The sequence below is a fragment of the Salvelinus sp. IW2-2015 genome, unplaced genomic scaffold (assembly GCF_002910315.2).
Source record: "Salvelinus sp. IW2-2015 unplaced genomic scaffold, ASM291031v2 Un_scaffold2144, whole genome shotgun sequence".
Classification (NCBI taxonomy): Eukaryota; Metazoa; Chordata; class Actinopteri; order Salmoniformes; family Salmonidae; genus Salvelinus; species Salvelinus sp. IW2-2015.
Window position 1 is genome coordinate 94,416 of NW_019943476.1, and position 5,954 is coordinate 100,369.

Below are 5,954 nucleotides of genomic sequence, written 5' to 3' on the forward strand. Positions count from 1 at the left end.
ATTCCACAGTCAACAGCCTGATAAACTCTGTCAAACCTGACACTGACTGGTTTTATGATCCACACCGRTACTTAAAGGTATCTGTGACCAACAGACGTATATCTGTATTCCCAYTCATGTGAAATRCATAGATTAGGGCCTAATTTATTTATTTCAATTGATTGATTTCCTTATATGAACTGTAACTCAGTAAAATCTTTGTAATTGTTGTAAACTTTCACTTGTATTTAATGCATGATACTGGTGTGGGAAATGTTATGAAGTTAATACTCATCATCTCTTYGTACTTGGGCACAAACATTTTGGCCTCATTGCCTTTACATTTAAATTKAATTATCTGACATTTTTTATGTGACAGTAGTTTAGCACTACAAGAGTGATTGTAGTAAACAAGACTAGGTTCAACTTTTTAGAGCTGTTTTATAACATTTCACATTCAAGAATGGTTTGTTGTTTGTTACGTCACATTTCACAATTCCAAAAAGTGTCTTTTCTTTTCCCCCCTAGGGGTGATTGACCTGACAGGTAAAATGCCTGACTTGTTTTTAAGAACTGCTATGAAAAACATTATTAACAAACTTACTTCAAGTTTTACCATTTGAAGTGAAGTGAAATGAAATTACATGTAAACAACGTTGATTCAACCAGTGTGTGCCCAATGGGTAGTTACTGAGATAAATTCACATTCTTCCACAGCTAAAAGAAAATAGATAACTCAACTTACATACACAAAAGTTGTTAATATAGCAAATTTGATTTATATTGACCTTTTAGCTTATTTTTTAATTTTTTTTATCAATAAGGTCCTACATTATATATTTGCATTAATATGTTAATTGAACTATCACATTTATAGATAGGTAGTAACAAGTGCCTCAGGGTATTTCACTTAGTAATGTGTATATAAACTTTTATTTATTTTCTCACTTTGTAACTTCTACTGATATTTATCTGGTTAATCTGCAAAAAATGAAATCAGATTGTTTTCCTGTAGTAACATCTACAGGTTGCCAGTGATTTAATGAAGATGTGAGTATTGTAACAGACTAAAGAAAACGTTGGACGATAATGGAGACAAAATAAATGTCTCATCTGCCCCTCTAGAATTAAATTGAAATACACGTACTGAAACAAATATTCTACAATAAAATACTGTAGGTTTTTAAGCAAACCAATGAACTAACCATCCTGTTAATGACCAGATCCANNTGTCTTTTTCAGCGTGTTAATGTTTGAAGGGAAGGAGTTCCTCTTGGGGTAATGAAACAACTGAAGATTGGGAGYCTGARTTTGASSGATTMTCGTACYCATTCATAKYATTTTTGTATATTCTTRTAATTGTTCGGATGTTAGATTGTATATTTTTTTATCCCTATTTCAGATCATTCATTTGTTACAATTCAAAAGAATACAATTATTTCCTTAAAATATTTCCTTGARACTCCCTCCCAAAGTGGCCTCGACCAACTAGAAAACAATGTCTGAATTCTCTATAGTGACTGACTAAAGGTGTTCCWTGTCATGCTCCTTCCATCTAGAYCTGATGGAATGTTCAGCAGGTATAAATACAGTTCTAAGAGGAAGCAGTAGACTAGAAGGACCTGGCAGAGACAGAGAGATAAGAAGCTTWCACAGGTTTTCACACACATCTCAAGATAGCACTGTGGGTAACTACACAACTAACTAAATAGAAAACTTGTATTCAATGCATGATACTGTTGTGGGAAATGTTATGAAGTTAATACTCATTATCTCTTGGTACTTGGGCAAAAACATTTTGTCCCTTTTGCCTCTAAATTTAAATTCAATGATTTGACATTATTTTGAATGTGACAGTAGTTTAGCACTACAAGAGTGATTGTAGTAAACAAGACTTGGTTTACCTTTTTAGAGCTGTTTTATAACATGTAAAATTCAAGAATGGTTTGTTGTTTGTTACGTCATAATTCAAAAGGTTATTTTKTTRTCCCTCCTAGGAAACACTGGCTGACCTGACAGGTAAAAGGACTTAGTTGTTTTGACAAACTACTTCGAAAAACATTATTAACTACATTATTTCAAGTTTTACCATTTAAAGTGAAACYGAGTAAGAGTAAAATTGACTGAAATTAAAGGTCTTAAGTATTGATGCCTCACTTTTGCAGAATGTTCTTAATCCTGGTTGTCACACTGTTCTTGGCTAAGTGTCTTGCAATGCGTGAGTAATAAAAATACATTCTGAATTATAATGATAAAATAATAGCTTTTGTGCTTTCACCAACTTGTCTTTTTCACTTAGACTTAGGAGTTCTTCTTTGAGACAAAAGCTGATGGATTAAATCATTGCAGAATGTACTTTAGTTAATTCATCTTCACTTTATTCATAATGTAAAGATCTTTCAGAAATGTGTTGGTAAAATTAAAATGATGTATATATAAATATGTATTATTAATATATAGTAAACATATTCCCATGTTATTTTAGCCATCAAAGACCCGTACTCGTATTCCTCTGCGGTGGGTCAGGGAGGTGGCACCCCATTTGCTTCCTACGGTGAAGGACGCATCACAGGAGTCAGAGTGTGGGAGACCAACAACAACAAACTACTACTACTACTACAACAAAACAACGCCTACATCAGCGGGTGAGCAGACCCTGACCATGAACAGACACCACTGACTCAGTCCAACTACACTACCCAGCAGACACCACTACTCAGTCCAACTACACTACCCACAGACACCAGACTCAGTCCAATACATACCCAACAGACACTCTTTCTTTCTTTTCTGTATTATTTATTTGTTGTGTTATTACATATTCAGTTTATGACCAACAATATGTTATCATATCTAACCCAGAGTACAATGTAAAATGTAATTCCTGATATTCTCTGAGCTACCTGCTCTCTCAGTCTGAATGTCCTTATCAAACACAACCAACGTGAAAAGCTTCCTCTGTTTTAGGTTCCAGCTGAGATACGGCAACACCTGGCTCCTGTGTTCGGTACGAAGGGGTTGAAAGCAGGAAATGAGCTGTTTAATGATGAGGCCATCGTCGAGGTGTCTGGGAAGTACAACCCAGCAGACCACATCTGCTACCTGGTGTTAACCACCAACATGGGGCGCACTCTGTCAGCCGGCCTTCCCAACCAAGTCTCCTTCAACTTCTACCCAGCCAACATGGGCAATGAGCTGAGGCTGCTCAGCGGTCGCTTCAACGGTGCCGGGATCACCTCCATCGGAGCCCACTGGGGATTGTTGAACATGGAAGGGCTGAAAACAGTACTCTGGAAACAGCACTGGAAACAGTAACTCCTATTTTTTAGGGAAAAAAGTATGTCTTGCTCTTGGGATGGTATCCCGGATACAGATTAAGCCTAGTCCTGGACTAGTTACTTTCAATGGAGATTCTCCATTCAACATGCTTTTTAGTCCAGGAGTAAACTTAATCTGTGTCCAGGAAACTGACCCTATATGTTGGACGGATGTTTGACATAGACGCTGACAGAACTGTTTTATATTCACTATCTGATGGGCGCTTCATGAGAATTTAAACTGAATGAATTTGAATGTTTTGAGTACTTTGGAAGTATTTTTGAGGTGATTCCTCACTTGAAGCAGTACAAAAATACTTCTAAACATTCAAATTCATTCAGTTTAAATTCTCATGAAGGCCCATCAGATAGAGATATTAAAACAGTCCTGTCAGCGTGGGTCACAGACCACATGCGTTGTTTTCACATCATTTGAGGTTATCACATTTTATCTCAATAAATGAAAGAATCATATGGGATTTAAAGGATTAATTATATCTTTGATTAATTGAACAATCAAATATTATGGGGAGATAATAGCGTCTCAGGGTGCTTCACCTTCATTATTTTATACACACTGTATTTGTTATTTGTTGTTCCTTTTCTGCTACATCTGCTTGTGGACATTTCAATAAAAAGCATATCTTTAATCATTATATTTCATTGTATTCCTTTTGATTAGAAAATACATACAGTAGTGACCAGAAGCTACAATAAACTAATCTGTCATCTTAACAAACCCTACCTCAATGGTGTCAATAAGGAATTACATTTATAACTGCAAGACCGTTAAAACGCCTAACCAATAGTAATGAAGGAAAGAAAATTGATAGTTACAGAACGGGATATTATTTTCGACAATATATAGTATCGTATCAACAATATCAAACTATTGTTTTTGTGCTAGTTGGCTGTCCCTGCACTAAAACTCTAAAACTTTCCTTCATAGACTGTTCACCATTTTCATTTTAAATAGGAAGCAGATTTTTGGGGGGCAATTTCCATTACTTTCTCATGCTTTCTAGTCTCTCTGCCACAGACATATGGTGAGCAATATGTTTGGAACATCGAATCACAATAAAATCACAGTATAGAATCGTAATACATATCATATCAGCACCTAAGTATTGTGATAACATCGCATCGTGAGGTCCCTGGCAATTGCCAGCACTACTATCCAACACACCCATAATGTCTGGAACGTATATCTGCCATACCCATTCATAACATCAAACATTTTGTCTATGAAGTCTGCTCCCCTTCTAGCCTGGCATTGCATGACAAGCTAAATAGTGTTTTAGTTAAAGCTACAGTCTGAGATTTGGGACGCTGTTCAATTTTCAGCTGTATACCAAAACAAGTGGTGGYAAGGGAAGTGAAGGGACACCACTTTGTTGCGAATCACAGACTGTAGCTTTAACTGTGTGGTTGGTCTAGATTAGACAGTTTTATAGATAGGGCTTATACAGTATATGCATGGTTCAACAGTCACAGCTGCTTAACTAGTTAAGGTGAGATAAAAAAAAAACTTTTCTAATTTCATTCTATTGTCTTTGTTTTACAGAATAAGTATGTGGTTCCTTGAAACATTYTCTTAGTCCCAGTAAATTCGAGCTAATTTGAGGAACAGCCACCGATTTAAAATGGGGCAAAAKTTATATGGATTTTTGCTATTTGCATTTAGTGTAATGTGGATGATACTGCAAGTATCAGTACCACTGTCATGGAGGACGTAAACTCAAGCACCGAAGTAACAACTGAGGTGGAACCAACAACAGGAGTGGAACTCACCCAGCCTCCCAGACCTGCAGTCGAGAGGAGACTACCAGGGCACAGACCGTATGTGAAGTGGCCTGGCGCCAGTGACAAGAAGTTGTGGGAAGCAGTGAATACTGACCTTACCTTGACCCTCGAGAAACTTCGAGGCACAGTGGAGAAGAAGTTGGAGAGGATGGGGGACATCATCTATGAGTATGGGGCAGAAAGCTTGAATCTCGGACTGGTCTGCGGCAGTGCCCTCTGTTCCATGCCAGCCAACCTCAGGCACATTCTCACAGGGTGTAAAACAAGCCTCACCCAAGGACCTACACTTGCGTCACAACCAGTCCTTAAAACATTGCGTCCGCCCTGGAGGAAGCGAGCTGCCACCAACTCCCTACCACCCCCAGCAGCATCACACCCCTTACGGACGACCTTTGTCCGCGAAGGGGCTAAACCACCGAGAGGGGCTCTACACCATTAGGAGGGACCAGCTGCGCTTGGCCCGCGACTGGAAAATGCTAGCTGACATTGGCCGGCAACTTGTGTTTCCTCCGGAGATCGCAACCACACCCTAAGACCTGACATGGTGCTCTGGTCCCGTTCGCTCAAGAAGGTCTTCATCATTGAGTCAGTACCCTGGGAGGACTCAGTAGATGAGGCTTATGAGCGAAAACATCTGCGCTATGCCGATCTAGCTGCCGAAGCACGGCATCATGCTGGAACACAGAAGTCCGACCAGTGGAGGTGGGCTGCAGAGGTTTTGTGGCAACATCTACAACCAGACTGCTTAGAGACCTGGGAATTAAGGGCCAGAGCCAGCGTTCGGCAATCAAAGCTGTATCAGAGGCGGCAGAAGGCAGCAGTCAATGGCTCTGGATGAAGAGGAAAGACCCCAGA

The 5,954-nt window shown here is 38.9% G+C and overlaps 1 long non-coding RNA gene across 4 annotated transcripts; it reads left to right on the top strand.

Moving 5' to 3' along the window:
- Positions 1 to 506: 506 nt before the first annotated feature.
- Positions 507 to 2,618, top strand: LOC112073096 (uncharacterized). 4 transcript variants are annotated; one of them, XR_011476442.1, is made up of 4 exons: positions 507 to 525; positions 1,222 to 1,998; positions 2,145 to 2,197; positions 2,465 to 2,618. It is a non-coding gene; the product is annotated as an uncharacterized lncRNA (long non-coding RNA). The 4 variants fall into 4 exon arrangements; XR_011476444.1 differs by lacking the exon at positions 507 to 525 and having other exon boundaries at positions 1,075 to 1,667; positions 1,977 to 1,998; positions 2,465 to 2,614; XR_011476443.1 differs by lacking the exon at positions 507 to 525 and having other exon boundaries at positions 1,103 to 1,663; positions 1,977 to 1,998; positions 2,465 to 2,614.
- Positions 2,619 to 5,954: the final 3,336 nt, after the last annotated feature.